The sequence below is a fragment of the Centrocercus urophasianus genome, unplaced genomic scaffold, assembly GCF_019232065.1.
Source record: "Centrocercus urophasianus isolate 14NV4802_14NV808 unplaced genomic scaffold, USGS_Curo_1.0 seq_21, whole genome shotgun sequence".
Taxonomy (NCBI): domain Eukaryota; kingdom Metazoa; phylum Chordata; class Aves; order Galliformes; family Phasianidae; genus Centrocercus; species Centrocercus urophasianus.
This window is the reverse complement of record NW_024884767.1, coordinates 985,883-1,003,325: the sequence shown is the minus strand read 5'-3', so window position 1 is coordinate 1,003,325 and position 17,443 is coordinate 985,883.

Genomic DNA, 17,443 nt, shown 5'->3' with positions numbered 1-17,443 from the left:
CCCACTGTGGAAGAATGAGTGAATGGCTGTGTGTGTGGTGCTCAGCTGCCTGCTTACACATGTTTATTTATAAATATTTAAGTGTGTTTGGGTGGATTTCAGAAGGGGCCATGTACATTAGTGAAATTGGGCAAGTCTACCAATACTACACGTTACAAAGGCTTTTCCGCATGCACACATTTTGGTTCTGGTAGCTGTGTGCAATAATTAAGTTATATGTGAAATAAAAATAATGAAAAGGCCAGACTCTGACAATCCCTGTTTGAAAACCTCATACTCCAATGTGTTGATCCAGAACTGAAGTATCATTTTTTTTACAAAAACTGAAGCATGAAGAATGCATCTTGAAACTGCTAAATTACTAAAATGTGCTCATTCTAATTGATATTACAAATCTTTTTTCTTGAAATTAGATAGAAAGTTACTCCTATGCATATTACTTATTAACAAAATTATTAGCATTCAATAGAAGTGACAGACATGTAAGATAGAATTGGATTATAACCAATTTTCTCTTCAGTTATTCTTGAGAAAAGTCCAAATGTTATCCCAGATTGTGCAACAATTTCTGCATTCAGTTACTAATGGAACTTGAAATGGAAAGAGGAGCATAAATTTATATAATCATAGAATCATTAAGATTGGAAAAGAACTCTAAGATCATCTAGTTTTACCTACCACCAATGTTGCCCACTAAACCATGACCCTCAGTGCCACTTCCACACATTTCTCGGACAACCCCAGGGATGGTGACTCAACCACTTCCTCTGTCAATGCCTGATCACTCTTTTAGAGAAAAAATCTTTTGTAATATCCAACCTGACCCTCCTCTATGTGCAACTTCAGGCCATCACCTCCTTTCAGACAGTTACAGAGAGAAATAAGGTTTCCTCTGAGACAGACTCCACTTCTCCAGATTAAACAGTCAGTTCCGTCAGCCACTCCCCATAAGAGTTGTGCTTCAAACCCTTCACAGCTTTGTTGCTCTTCTCTGGACACGCTCCAGAGTCCCTATGACTTTCTTGTAGTGAGGAGCCCCAAATTAAATGCAGAATTTGAGATGCAGTTTCACCAGAACAGAGCACAGGGGAACAATCACCTCCCTGCTCCTGCTGGCTGCAGTATTTCTCATACAAACCTAGGATGCTTGTCTGAGATCACCTCATGAGACTGATTGTGTACAAGTCTGTGGGGCTGGTTGACATGCATTGTAGGGCTCTGAAGGAACTGGCTGAGGTGGTTGCTGAGCCACTCTTCATCATCTTTGAAAAGTGGCTGTCAGATGAGGTCCCGGGTGAATGGATAAAGGGTTATGTCTCTCCCATTTCTAAGAAAGGAAGCAAGGAGAACCTGGGGAACTACAGGCCAGTGAGTCTTGCCTCTGTGTCTGGGAAGATAATGCGGCAGATCCTCCAGGATGACACACTTGATCACATGAGGAATGAGCATGTGACCTGAGACAGCCAGCACAGCTTCACCAAGGGAAGGTCACGCCTTACCAATCTGGTGGCCTTCTATGATGGAGTGACCACATTGGTGGTCAAAGGGAAGGTGACCGATGTCATTTACCTGGACTTATGCAAGGCCTTTGACATGGGCCCCCAGCACATCTTTATCTCCAAATTCGAGAGATGTGGATTTGATGGGTGGACCACTTGATGGATAGGGAATTGGTTGAAAGGCTGCAGACAGAGGGTGGTGATCAATGTTTCTGTGTCCAGGTGGAGGCTGCTAAGAAGTGGTGTCCCTGAGGGGTCTGTCTTGGGGCCAGTGCTCCTTAACATCTTTATCAGTGATACTGACAATGGAATGGAGTGCACCCTCAGCAAGTTTGCTAGTGACACCAATCTGAGTGGTGCAGTTGACACAATGGAAGGAAGGGATGCCATTCAGAAGGACCTCAACAGACTTGAAAGGTGGGCCTGTGTAAATCTAATGAGGTTCAACATGGCAAAGTGCAGAGTTTTGCACTTGGGCTGGAAGAACCTCAGGCATCCATACAGACTGGAAGGAGCAATCCTTGAGAGTAGTCCTATGGAGAAGGACCTGGAGATCCTGGTGGATGAAAAACTCAACATGAACCTCCAGTGTGCTCTTGCAGCTTGGAAGGCCAATGTATCCAGGGCTCGATCAGAAGAGCGGTAGCCAGCAGGGACAGGGAGGTGATTGTTCCTCTGCACTCCATCCTCATGAGGCCCCAACTGGAGTACTGTAACCAGTTCTGGAACACTCAATACAAGAAAAGATGGGGAGCTGTTGGAGAGGATCCAGAGGAGGGCCACAATGATGCTCAAAGGGCTGGAGCACCTCCCCTATGAAGACAGGCTGAGGGAGCTGGGCTTGTTCAGCCTGGAGAAGGCTGCAAGGTGACCTGACTGTGCCTTTCAGTACCTAAAGGGAGCCTACAAACAGGAAGGGAGTCAACTCTTTACCAGGGTAGATAATGGCACACAAAGGGAAATGCTTATAAGTTGAGGGAAGGAAGATTTAGGTTGGACATCAGGGGAAAGTTCTTTACCAAGAGAGTGTTGAGGTGCTGGAACAGGCTGCCCTGTCCCTAGAGGTGTTCGAGGCCAGACTGGATGGGGTCCTGGGCAGCCTGGTCTAGAATGACACATTTCTAAGAAAGGAAGCAATGCGCCCATCTCTTCTTCCGCAAGTGGTAAGCTTTCTTTTTCTCCTGGAATCTCAGCAGAAGTTCCCCACTTACCCAACACCACTCTTCTCCACCAGCTCATCTCCCTTCACATCTACCATCAATCCTGTGTGTATCTGTGGGAACGGCCTTAAGTCTCAGAACACTGTGCTAACTAGTTTCCTGTTACTGGCACATGTGTCGCAGAAAAACATTTGTCTGTAGTTGGAATTCTGGTACATGAGCACACATGCAGGTCACACTGATGATCACACTCTTTTCAAAATAATTTACAATTAATTTTGTGGTTGTCTTGCTTGCTAGATCTGCTGTAATCTGATGTAATTAACAACTGTTAATCTCATTAAATCTAATTGTTAATGACAATCACCAATAGCAAAATAACATTTCATCATATTGCACACTTCAGCTGTAAAACAATGTCTTAGCTATGTGTACTATTTCTTTGATGGCAAGGAAATCTCCACCACCTCACTTACTTCACAGATATAAAGTGGAACTTCAGTGGGTTGATTATCTGGATTTAACTGATGTAGATCAGTTTGTGGTGTTTTCCAAGGACTATGATGTATGTAGCATTAAGTTTGCTGTGCCATCATTGTACATGGCACTCCCAATAACACTTTCTGACAGAAAAAAAAAATACAAATTACAATGTTGTAAAGCACTGTATAATGCCTAATCTATTAGTTAAGGCCATTCTTGCATTATTACTTTATAAATCATTTTAAGAAATTAAAAGTGTTAAAAGGATTGTACCCACATCTTTCGACTTCTAGTGGAAATTACAAATGGCTTAGGAATCGCGAGGCTTCCAATCATATTAGATGACTCATCTGCTCTATTTTAGAAGCACAAATGAGCATTTAGCTCCTATCCCACAGACTCATTTTTCTCATAGTACATAAATGTTTTTAGACGCACGTGGAGAGGAATGGAGATTCAGCACCATAACTGTGGCAATCTCATTTATTCTACTCACCCAAATACCTGAAAGAACAATAAATATTCACATTTTTAATTTGGAAAATGAAAGTAAGAGCAGTTTGATGTATCTGGATGAGAATCCAACCTTCCTGAGTACAAAGCCAATAGCCTTACTAATCAAGGAATTCTGCTTTGCTGGAAGTACAACAGATGCAAGCAAATGGCCTCACCTGCTCTCGAATCGTTGCTGAGTGCCCACCTGGGGCCTGTGCTCCAAGCACAGCCTATGTGCTCCAAGTACTGCCAGCACAATTCAGGCAGGGAGTCTACATCCAAGGAACAGAAACTGCTGCAGACAATGCTATAGTCATAGACATATTCTTTCTAACTAAGCCTTCACCATCTGTTCCAGCCTATCAATGCAGTGAAAATAAATGTAACTCACAGTGTGATCGTGTCATAAAATGTAAAATATAAGTGACTTAACTGTATGTCCTTTATTCAGTAAATCTGCTGTGTTTTCATTTATAAATGTTTCAAACACAAATAATGAAAACACTCTTTTTGCCAAACAGTTACTTAAGAAACCTGAGTTCTTTTTGTTTTTACTTTTTGTATCTTCTCAAAACTTAATGGAAAATTTGAGGTGCTCATAAAAGAGACTTTCCTACCACTGACTAAATTTCATGTGCTGCAATATAAGATAGATTATCTAGTACGCTTCCTATTTTCCAAGCTGCTAGCAAAAATCAGTACGGACCAACCCAATACAGAATACAACGAATGGGATGTCAGACCTCTCAGGTGTAAGCATTAAAGAGATATGACCCTCTTTAGAACTTTTCTTGCTCTGTTCCCTGCTGAAAACATTCTAAAGACTTATGTTCAGCAGCTGAAACAACTGCTCAGCAAGCTCACCAGCACTGCCTCATGGTTTGCTTATCTGTATTTACCTGCCTTGCAGACAGGTATAGGATCTTTCTATTCTGTAATAAATGACTTTTTGTGATTCTGCGTCACTTCTCAAATCTGGCTTTAATCCACAACCACCTACTTAGGTGGAATTAGGCTAAAGAAAACAGCAGATTTTGGTCTAATTATACTAATCCAGTAATAAATACTTAATCTCAGTTAAATAGTGTAATGGAGCCATTATCCAAAGGTACATGCCCCCAAACTGCCTCATTAATTTAGCAACTACTCAAATTTCATATAAATTACTCAGCTTTATTGTATGAATAAGCCTCTGTATTTGCTTCTCTGCTTGTTTAGAAGGTAGTCAATTTAAAGGAAAATGAAGAAACACCAGACAAAGGAAAGTACTCTGCTTGAACCACCACAAAAGAAACTGTCCTAGAAGAGACAACACAAAATCCACACAGATAACAGTTCCAGCTACAAATCCCACTTTCATTTGTAACCAGTGTGAAAGGAAAACTAATAAATAAAGTAAAAAATTCCCCAGAGTGGCAACAACAACCACTCTTCTGAGCAAATTCTTAACTTCTGAGTTATGAGAAAAAAGATACTTCTGTATTCCACAGGAAAATAAAATTTCCACACTTCTTTCCTGAGGAAATATTAGAAATCTTTTAAAGGAGATTAACTCTAGGCATTCAAATCTTCCTATCTGATGTACTGAGGAGGAAAGGCTAACCTTTAAACAATTTTTTGCATTTCTTTACTACCAGACAATAGCTTCTCAGCTGAACATACAGCTGCTGTCAGGCATGTGCTTTAACTCAGAGGTACCACACCTACATGCTCAGAAGGAGATAACCCTAACCTACTGCTCATGTATGGAGCATGCTTCCATTTTGGGTTAAAAATAAGGTTTTGATGCAAGGTGTATTAATCTAATTCATGGCCTCTGTTTATCATAAAACCACATCATTTCCTTCAATGCATGAGTTTATCTTTGAGTAAGTGTAAATTAGGATAAAATATTGATGTGAAATGTTGTGGAAACAGTCAACTGCTTAGTAAAAACATCTCATTCCAGGTATTTAAATCTTATGTAAACTTGCTTAAGATTCATCATTGACAGTGCTTCCTCTGAACCCACCAGAGGTTTCTTTTATACAGTATAGCATGGACTATGAGTATTAATCTCTGAAGAACTGTATTCATAGTACTCAGAATTCACTGTCTGACCATGTCACTGGTGAATTCAGTATTTTTCAGGTTAGATGTAAGCTCAATCTTCTGAGCACTGATGACTTTCCAAGATTCATGATACTCTGGAGTCCTGGACAATTTCACTTCAAATAATTACTTTGGGACCATCTGATTTTTTTCTTTCCTGAAAAACTGTCCAACTGAATATTGAAAATCTGCTTTCCATAAGCTCCTAACTGATTGCAATTCTCTCTAACTGCTCTCCAGTTGCTAACAATAATTCTCTCATTCTGGCTTAGCAAGGGTATATTAAGCCACATAAGTTGTATAGTTCATTTATGGCTCTCTGTTAACCCTGAATGTGGAAATATGCAACCAAGCCTTACTAACCTGGGACTGAAAGTTCTACTATTTGCAAAAAAGATAAGTGTTTCTTTAGGAGCTGTGCAAATAAATTCTAATGATCTATATCAAAATCAGCACATGCAATTGTTACAATCTTTTAATGTTTCTGAGACAAAACAAAGTTGTTTTGCATCGGAAACTGAATATTGGAGCCTGAGATAAACTTTGGAATGGCTTTCTGGGGACTCTGTGGATTGGAAACACTTTATCTGAATGAATTCTCTCTTTTAGCATCTGACACATGAAACTCAGGTTCAAGCACTAAAGGATGAAAGATGATACATATGCCTACTCTGGTCCTTGCATTGCTGGACTTTTCTTACCTCCATATTTCATGTTATTTGGAGGAGACAGCAATGTTTCAATCACAACAGGGAAATCACGTGTGTAAATTCTTATTAATTCTTCCAATCCCACTTCTATCATGCAAGTTCTCAGAAACAAGACTGTTTCTTCTTAGACTAAGCAGATAGCAAAAAAATAGATAAATTTGATTGCACTAGACTAGACACTTCGTCACCTCATTCAAAGTTAAGGAAATGCAGAAAATAAGGAAAGAGAGATGCAGTTGAAAAAGAAAAAGCTCATGTGGTGATTTGAAGGAATTATGGAAAAAAGTAGAAAAGGAACGTACACGCTAGTCAACATTTGCTAATATGGAAACCACAATGAACAAGGGAACCTGAAGAAAACACTGTCAATAAGTCAGGTAAAAAACAATAGCAGACAAATAGAATTTAAGAAGCACTTTTCTTCACTGTGGGGAAAGAAAAAGAAAAAAAAAAGTGGACCTCAAACCCAGATGTAAATAAGTGGTTCTTAAAAGTCTTCCCAGTGTTTTTCTTTTTAAACTTGGGAACAGTAGAACACTATTGCAGTTTCCCAAATGAAGTTACCATTATTTGAGAGAACTCCACAGTCATGGAATTATAGGGTGGTTTGAGCTGGAATATCATCCAATCCAATTCCCCTGCAGTGGGCTGGGACATCTTTCACTAGATCAGGATATCCAGTGCTCCATTCAGTATGATGAGGAACCATTTCATAGAGAGGACGTCCCACAGTTTTGCAGCGCAGCCTGTTCCTCAACCTCACCACCATCATAGTGAAGAATTTCTTCTAATGCAATCTACATCTACCTTCTTTCATTTTAAAACCATTACCACTTGTCCAATCACTACATGCTCTTGTAAAAACTTGCTCTTTCTTATCAAGTCTTAAAGGGTTGCATTAAGGATACTCGGGAGCCTTCTCTTCCCCCAGCTGAACAAACTCACTTCCTCAGCCTTTCATAGAAGATGTGCTTCAGCCCTCTGTACATTTTTTTTGGCCCTTCATTATGGCCCAGGACTGGATTCACTACTCCAAGTGGGCTCTCACAAGGACATATTATCCATGATGCCCACCACTCCCTCCAGCCATAGTGGGACTTCCAGATGCTGGAGTTCCACACACCAGAGTCTGGGCAGCTCTTCCAGTGGGGGATTGGGCTGCAGGGATTCACTTAAGTATATGGCAGCATTTCTATCTGGGTTTTAGCATCAGCCTTGCAGCTGCAGTAAACGGATGCTGCTTTGCTGCAGGAGGATGCTGTCCTCTAAAAAACCCGATCCAAGGCTGAGTGTTTACACAAATTGGCACCAGTTTGTTTTCTAGGGATTCTCATCAAGAATGAGAGAGGAAAAAAAAAACACATTTTCTTTGTGAATTTTCTGCAGGTACCTCAAAAATATTACAAGAATATTAAAAGAAAAAAAAAAAAAGGAAAAAAAAAAAGAAAGAGAGAGAGAGAGAAAGCAGTAAAGTTATATAGTGTGGATTTCTTTACCTGAGACTGCAGTTCGTGCAGTGGGTTTCTAAATGCCTCTAAGTTCTCTATTCATCTATATGCATAAGGAGATACCCAATGGTTATCTGCAGCCTATGAGCACATTAATCTGATATTTAAACCTTCATGAGTGCGTTTTCAAAAGAGCTAAGCCTCCATCTGCTCACACTGGGGAACTCTAATTTCTGCCAAGTTTTCAGCACACTTGGAAATAGGGCCCTTTCTTCAAAAGGTATTCTGCTGTGCAGTCTTACGGCTTTGCTCTGAGACTACAAAGAGTATATGAGATGCACTAATATTTTAATTGCATTCAAACTGAGTACTATTACATCTTTACGGTAGAGCAGCTACTACAGGAAAAATGAAAAGGCAATCTATTCATCTTTCTGATGAAAACAAACTTCTTCTGGATTTATCAGATAATGAGGTAGGTTTTTTAATTAGGTCACAGAAGAAATTCACTCATTGATAACTTGATTCGCACAGATTTATTGATTTTAAATTGAAACCACTGAGACATTCTCTGGAAATGTGATTGTTGTCTTCTACGAGGGCTAAAATATTGTAGATTCATCATTCAGTTCATTAACAAGATGAACCTTTCCACCTTCCTCATTCTCACCCCTTTCAGCTCTTCGTAACATCAGATACAGTTTATGGCAGTCTGTACCACGGGCTGGAGAGGCAGTGTGCAAAATGTGGAGGTGAACCCCAAGGACACACATTTCCTACAGCACTCATTCCACTGCACTGAAATCCTAACTGCAGCCCAGTGCCGCTGTAAGGGCTGTTCACATCCATAGTGCATAAGTACAGACGGTTCTTCCTTCCGTGACCCGAAAATGCAGGACGAGTGGTCTCAAAACAAAAGAGGGGACGGGGGGAGGCGAGTGTGGGGAAAAACAGAAGTAGATTTGTTTGCAAGTAACTCCAGAACCTATTTGCATAACCTGTGCAAAAGGTGGCAGGAAGGTCAGCAGTTGAAATTCCTTGTTTCTCTCAGGGCAAGACTGCAATTTTTGAGACTGCTTTCTTAAGGCCAGACCAGACCTGAGCCTAATCAGCTAGAAAATCAAAGCATGGGGGTAGTTACAGAATACAACCAAGGGCTGATCACAGTATTTTTTGCTAAAAGCTCCTGGCAGACTGGAGTGGTTGTGGGATATGAAGGTAACCATATTACAATATTATACAGTGCATGCTGTAAACAGTTCCTCCCCAGGAATAATCCCTGAAGCAACGCTCACAAATACAGACCAGCTGCTGTTGCTCAGCACTCACAGCTCTGGGAATACACAGTTCTGCCAGGCTTGTGCTGCTGATTTCAGTCAACGCTCACCTCAGAGGTAATGGAGGTTTAATTTTTTGTGGCATTATTTTGATTTTCTGTGCTATTTCAGTCTATTGTTTTTCCACTGTGCAGACTCTATAAACAATACAAGTAATAAAACTAATACAGCATTAGCTATCTGCTTCTTCATGCTCAGAAAAGTTTTTTATCAAGCCACCCAGAGATATTCTCTCAGGTGTTCTTCTCACTTCGGGTTTTGTTTTTTTTTTTTCTGACAAAGTTGATTCTTTTGAAATACAGACCATGGCCTTACACATCCAACCAAACATCTGTTGATTGCAGCCTGTACTCCTGTCATTCTCAGTGCTAAATTTATAACAAATAAAGCTTCTAATGTAACAGCAGTTAAAAAATACAACAATTTTTTCATCACCAAAGAGCCTTGAAAACATTAATATTTCTTCATAGCTCTACTGTGGGTGGCAATATTACAATGGACAGAGGTAGGAGGTTTTGAAAAGCATATCTGCTCAGCAAGAATTCCCTCCCTCTGTAGAAACAGCTTTCAGGTTGAGGAGGATTTAGGAACAGCACAGTAAGCATCAGTGCAGTACTAACTTCTCAGGAAAGGAGCCACTGGGTTTGAAAATGAGTGGAGGCATCTGAAGAAAATTTGCCATTTTAGAGTGCCAAAACAAAGTTTGTGAGGCAGATGTCCTACAAGGAGAGTAATTCAAACCAATCAGCGAGTCTCACAGAACATTAACTTTCCTGGAAAAGCAACAACGTTCCAACATTGTCATATGCTCACATTTTCCATGATATATCTGCTCTTGCTCATTCACAAGCGAGGCCAAACAGTTACTGTACAAGAACTGAAACAGAAATTGCTTCCACCAAGGAAAGGACACAATAAAAATCCCAGATATTTTCATTAGCCATCCTGCAAAGCTGTACTGGCCTGGAGAAACAGTTCAGAAGCAGGGATATGCTACCAGAAACCAGAGTACATCACCACACGTTTTCTTTCAAGGTGTTTTGAGTTTATGTGGCAAGGTTTTGGTAGCAGTGGGGCTGCAGGATGCCCTCTGTGAGAAAAGACCAGGAAATGTCACTGATGGATGGAATTAGTTCCAGGTGGCTCCAAAATGAACCCACTGCTGGCTGAAAATGAGCCCAGCAGTGATGATGGGACAACTTTTTGATAACATATTTAATAAAGACTGAAAGTACTGTGCAGCAGCTGTGAAAGAAAGGCTGAGATAAATGTGAAACAGCTCTGTCAACACCAACGTCGGTAAGAAAGCAGGGAGATGTGCCTCAGGTACAGGAGCAGAGGTTCTCCTGCAGCTTGTACAGAAGAATATCATTGAGCATGCTGTCCCACTCCAGCCCCTGGAGGACCGTGTCAGAGCAGATATTCACAGTGCAGTCCATGGAGAATGCCACAATGGAGAAGGAGGCCTGGAAGGAACTGTAGCCCACGGGGAACCCATGCTGGAATTGTCTCTTCCTGAAGGACACTACCCAATGGAGAAGAACCCTGATGCAACAGTTCTTGAAGAACAACAGCCTATGGGAAGAACCCACACTGGAGCAGTTCAAGACTGTATCCTTGATTCTGTTTGCTTGTGACAGTAATTAGTGAGTGACAGTCCTGTCCCTCATCCCTCTTTCTCCCTCTCCTCTGCTGAGGAAGGGGTGCGAAAGAGCAGCTTGATGTTCACCAAGCAGTTCTTTAACCTACCACACTAGAACAATGATAAGACTGAGAATGTTTTGGAATTTGAAAGATGGTTGTATAAGAAAGTGATAAGTAGTGCAAACAACATGGGAAAAAACTTCTAGCATCCTGTATTCATGTAAATAACTCACATGATTCCTCCCAGCAGTAATTCAAGCCAAAGAGACCTCAGCTCATCAAGGCGATTATGTTCCTCTTACCTCTGACATTCTCAAGTTTGATTGTGAATTCCTTGAAACCAACAATGTATTCTTAACCAAGGATGGAGACATAGCATTTTGCAGAGAAAGAAAAGCCACTGGATGTGATCTCTCAAGCTTTGTTTCACCTGGAAAAAGAACTTTCCTGCATCAGAGGAACTGGTCCCATGTCTGATATTGGCTGTAATTTGCAGTGTAATTTGCAGTGTGGCCAACAATCTTTACTGAAGCATTTCTCTGCAGGCATCTGGAAAGAAACAGAAGATGGATAAAATGGAAGAGGCAGAGGGATAATTACTTCAGTGCTCTTAACTGAGACAGAACAGTTTTTTTTCTTAATTGACATCTTGCCTTCACTGACAAAAGAAAAAAAGAGTTTTTTGAAGTGTTTGTTAAAGATCAGGAATAAGCAAAAGCAAGTATGATCAGCATCACATTCCCTGCACATACCAGGACCTCAAGCAATTTCCCCTGTAACGCTGTTCCAGGATGTATTTGATTTTATGATATTCTCCTGGAAGAAAACTTATCTTGCTTCTTTAGAGGTGTAATGAACACTGCCATTATCCTAGTAGAAGAAATAATTCAAATATAATCTCACATTCTAAGAAACTATTGGTTGTCAAGTGGTTGAAATGTAAACCCAAACCTTAAGACAGGAAGATGCAAGTCCTAATTCAGTCAGGCTGGTAGCAAGAGACCTGAAATCTGAGCAAGGGTGCTTTGTGGAAGACCATGGAAGTGTTAAAGATGATGTCAATCCTGAGACTCTGGATTAGTTCAACATGAGAATTAAACCAAATAGCTATTGCTCAGGTGCCTTCACACTGAAGAACGACCAGCCCACTTGAGCTAAAAGGACACTGGAGGAGACTGTGAGAATAGGGTAGCCTCCAGAAGTAATGCAGAACTGTAGGACAGGAGCTTCACCATCAATATGAGGTTGAGGCACCAAAACACCTATTCATAATGTCTGAAAATGGGTGCCTTTCGCCCCAAGAAAGGCAAGAAGGAACTGTCACACATTCTGATTGCAAAAATATAAAATGGATCTTGAATGTAAAAGGAAGTACAAGCAGTACAAGGCCCTGCTCTCAGCCATGTAGAGTCTTCACTAGAAAAATTCTTCTGAGTTATCTGGACGCATACTTCTTAATGCATCTGTTTGGACATAGGAATTTGTCTGTTGCGAAGACCACATGCATGGCTCCACATTAAAAAAAAAAAATGGGTAAAATTTACTCAGGTTTTCAGTTCCAGAGCTGCCATAACTCAGCTATGAACCTGACAAAGAAGTTTAGATACAGTATCTCAACAACATCACGCTTTGATGCTGTTTTAGTGCATATAAAATAAGTTCCACGTTTTGACTCTGGCTGACAGCAAGCAGAAACTTCGTAAGAGAACTGGAGACCCACTTTACTCATGGGATCGGAGAGCCCTCCTGGTCTTGAACTCCTTGAACATGGCTGGGACTTCCCTGTAATCAAGGGCACAAAAGGGAGCACGCAGCTCCCAGGGACAAAGATCTTCTGCCACCGACTGTTCCCAGGGGGTGGAGGGCCGCCACCCTGGAGATGGTAAGGCGATGGCAGCTGGCTGTGGGGGAGCTGTGCTGGGCTCCTCAGCAGCTCGCTGTCTTCAGCCTCAGCTGCTCCTGCTCGCTCATTGCTCACTCAGGTTTTGATCTCCTGGCAGCCCCACGGACAGCATGAAGGAATAAGCCTGAAATATGGGCAACGGCAGAACTGCCAGGGTTTCTATCCGCCTTCCCTCAACTAATATCTATCCATATGCTGATCTGCCTTAGCAAGTCGGAAGTACAGTGAGTACAAGGTTTCTCATAACAATGAAAAAAATAAAATGAATCAAGAAAGAAATGTTCAGAAAATCAAGAATACACTGCATGTGAAGCAATCATTTGAAACAGTGTAAACAACAAATATATGGGAAAGTCTGTTGCTATAATGTTACAAAACATAGTTATAATTTTCATATAAGTTCAGTGAAACATATATTTTGTAATAGAGGCATTTTATTCTTTCCCTGAAGATGCATTAAATGGAGTAATAATATTTGCACTTCATTTAGTGAATTCAGTTTCATTGTAAACAAGATGAGCACGCATTTTTTCATTTTTATTTTTTAATGATTAAACTATAGATCCCATTAGAACCATCTTGTTGGAGTAAGCTGTTCAGTTTTCCGAGTTCAGAACACACGCTCGGAAATCTGATTTTCCAGTGTAAAAATTCCATAAGGCAGTTTAAAAAGCAGTGCTTTTAGCTGCAGTTCTACAACGAGACCAAACCAGATGGAAACACACGTGTCCATGTTGGACACCCAGTAAAACACAGGGTTTGTTTACACAAAATGCAATTTTAAACTATAACTTTCAAAAGAAACAATGCTTATAAAGGAAAACATTGTTATAATTGAGAAGATAACTGAGTATAACAATGTGGACAGGCCCTCTAGTATACAAATTATTCAGTTAAAAAAAACAACAACAAAACAGATAAGAATATACTGTAAGTCTTAAATTGCTGGTGCCAGTCCACCTATGCTGCTGCTATTTCTAGACACTCTGCTTGATTTTTAAATTAATTTCATTCAATTTCACAGAATTTCATAACGCATTCTCAGAAATGACAGAAATCCATAGTAATTGGGTTTCTCTCATTTCATTACTCACTGTAGTTCAGAATTTCACATTTAATCTATTATTCAAACACAATGAGAACCTGAAAGCTTGTGGGCTTTTTTTCATTCCTTCAGGAACAGCATTGCCTGAACAACTAAAAAATATTCACGCACTTAAGTGTGGTACAGTTTAGAAGTAGTTAGTGTATTCAGAGTTCATTTGCCTTGATCTCTGTTTTCCCAAAGTGGATGAGCAGCATTCAGTCTGTTTCAGTCAATACAAGTTATGAGTTGCAATCATCTACCCTATTCGTTATCTTTATTCTGTATGATTCTATGGGAGGGAATGTATGAAAATTCAAGAGTGAAATAAATGTGTTTCATTGGGGTGACTGTTCATTAGGAGACAAGGAGCTGTTAATTGGCTGATCAAGTACAGAATATGATAGCACACTTGGAATAGACATTTCTGTGAAAATAAAGTAATATTTATTTTACCCAAGGGGGATATCTATATCATTATTTCTTCCTGAAATTATCTGCTTCCTTACCTGCTTTATATGCTGTGAAAAGGAACTGTAGGAACAAAGAAATGCAGAAAAAGAGAAATAATGAAAAGTACCAACTCTGTGCTTGATTTTTTAGTACTGATAGTAGTAGAAGATGTTTGATCAGCTTGATATATGTCATGTTTTTTTTTTTTTTCTTTTCAATTTTTTTTCCAGGAGAAAAAAGTACAATAAATACATCAAAACACAATTTCTAACATCCCTTCTCCTTTTCTCTCTCCTCCTCTCCAAACAATGGATGTGGAAGTAATTTATGGCTGAAATATTTTCCAGTGTGACATAAGTAATTAAAGCACTAGTATTCACTGAAAGAATACATTCATTTTGTTCTCTGCTCGGAATAAAAGCAAGTAGTTGCTTCTTAGTCATGGTGGGACACATTTGGGCTGATTGATGGTAGTGTAATCCTTACAGATTCAGACTATTTGATTAAGGACATAGTTTCCACACCTGCAGAGAGGTAACTTGTTGCTATCTACTGTAGTGCCAGCCTGCTATCTTTCTTATAATGGTATCAGAAACAGACATACTATGGCAGCAGATAGTCCAGATGTGATCTGCAACATCAGCTGGAGCCCCTGTGCGTTACCTGCTGACCTTGTGCGCTAAGGCTCTATTTTACAATCCTTTGGGCCCACATAATTTTTATCTTTTTCTTTCCTTAGCATAAAGAAAAGTTAGTAAATATTTTTGTCATTTTATTGTAATTTCCATGGTTATATTTAAGGGCTTACATGAAATTTCATTTTTCACCTCTTTTGACATATTGTTATTGGCTATTTAAATGCTTTTAAAAATGTTTTTCCACAAATCAAAACAAATGATGCTCTCAGTCTAACACACCTGACACTTGAATCTCCCCAGCAACAAAATGCTAAAACATTGATGGCTGTACCTGTCATCAGAGGCAGATATAAATATTTCTTCTTACTGAGTGATTGAGAGCTTGGAGACACTGCTCAGTTCTTCAGCTTTCCATGGATTATTGTTCTAGCTCTGAGTGGTATCTCTGTGCTAAACTAACTGAAAGCTCCAGTTCTGTTGTTCTAAAGTACAGACAGGCATGGGACTAAACCACTCACCCTGACTCCTGAATATGCTTCTTAGGTTTGCCAAAATTGCTCTCCTTCTGCAAATGAGATCAACTAGAGGAAATGCTCCAGAGACATTCAAACACATCGACATCTCAAGCACTAGAAATTCTTATTGTCTATAAACATGTAAGATCCACTGTAACTCTTCCAAGAGGAAGCAGTGTTTGTTGCCTGAGGCACCATCACAAGGACTAAAATTCATGGTGAGACATATATCAGAGGAGTCTGTTGCAAAAGATCATATCTGGGATTAAAGGAAGAACTTCTAGTAATAATTACATCTTGTTCTCATTACCGTTACTTGCCTGAAGTAGATGTCATGTTCTGATACCACTCTTAGTCTTTGGATGATATGAACTTCCTGCCACACATTATTTCAAGCTTTGTCTGTTACTGGTTGGACTTGAGAAATGGCATGTCAAGGGAAAGGCTAGAAGATGCAGAGAATCAATAGCAGACGAATATTTGCTTGAGAGAAACGGCTTGACACACTGGAGAGAAGGGATGCTATCCAAAGACACCTTGACAGTCTTGAGAATTCAGCAAGGCCAAGTACAAGGTCCTGCATCTGGATCAGGGCAATCCCAAGCACAAATGAAGGCAGAGCAGAGAATGCACTGAGGACAGCTCTGAGATGGACTAGAGGATGACAGCTAATGAGAAACTCAGCAGGAGTCTACAGTGTGCTCTTTTAACCCAGAAAACCAGCCAACAGGAGTGACCAACAGAGTGGTGGGAGTGATCATAGAATCACAGGATCTCCAAGGTTGGAAAAGACCTCCAAGATCATCCAGTCTGTCCATCCACCTACCAGCAGTATTTCCCCAGTAATCCATGTCCAAACATTTCTAGAACACCTCCAGGGACGGTGATGTATCATATGTCACCACCTCTTTAGGCAGCCCATTCCAGCACCTGACCACTCTTTCAGAGACAAAATTTTTCCTAATGGCCAACCTGAATCTCCCATGCTGCAACTTGAGGCCATCCCCTCTAGTCCTGTTGCTATTTACATGGGAGAAGAGGCCAACCCCCACCTTACCTCACCCTCCTTTCAGGTACTTGTAGAGGTGATCTTAAAGGCCCCTTCCAAACCAAAACCAAGCTCTGTGATTCTAACATTCTTCAAAAAGGCTCAGCTACTGGGTTAGCCTGTGAGTGTGCATTTCACTGTAACACTAATGCTGTCTTTACTTCCAGGGCTTTTCAAAATGTGTGATCAACACTTGAAAATTGCAGTTCTGCCAGAGAATCTTTATTCTTTCTTCTTTCAGAGAATCTGGCCCATCATAATCACAGATACAAAACTGTAAACAAAGGAGCAGTAACATTCTCCAACTTGTCGTGAATTGCTGTATTAGTGAGTGAGCAGAATATAGCATGTGGTGTCTCTGCTATTTTGTGTAGGTAGCCAGTGTGAACTTAGCAATCTTCCTTCTCTCTTCTCAGTGTATCTATTCCTTTAAAATTGGATGGTCTTTCTAACTGAATTTCAGTATGCTTCTAGCATGAAAGGCAGTAAGAATCTTCTTGGGCTTATTGATAATGAAAAATACCATCACTGTTTTCCTCATTCAGCAAAGGGTCCCAAGAGAACCTTCTTGTCCTTTGTAGCAGATGTTGGTATTTGGTGATGACTACCTTCTTATTCAAGGAACCAGAAAAAGATTCTTCATGTAAGCTGAGTAAAAGAAAACAAAAAATTGAAGGCATTTGTTTCCAATATTCAGAATTCAGAAACAGCAAATATTTGAAAAAGACATACATGAAGAAAGGAAGGAAACAAACAAAACTGAAGGAAGGAGGGAAGGAGGGAAGTAGGGAAGGAGGGAAAGAGGGAAGGAGGGAAGGAGGGAGGGAAGGAGGGAGGGAAGGAGGGAGGGAAGGAAGGAGGGAAGGAGGAAGGGAAGGAAGGAGGGAAGGAGGGAGGGAAGGAAGGAAGGAAGGAAGGAGGGAAGGAAGGAAGGA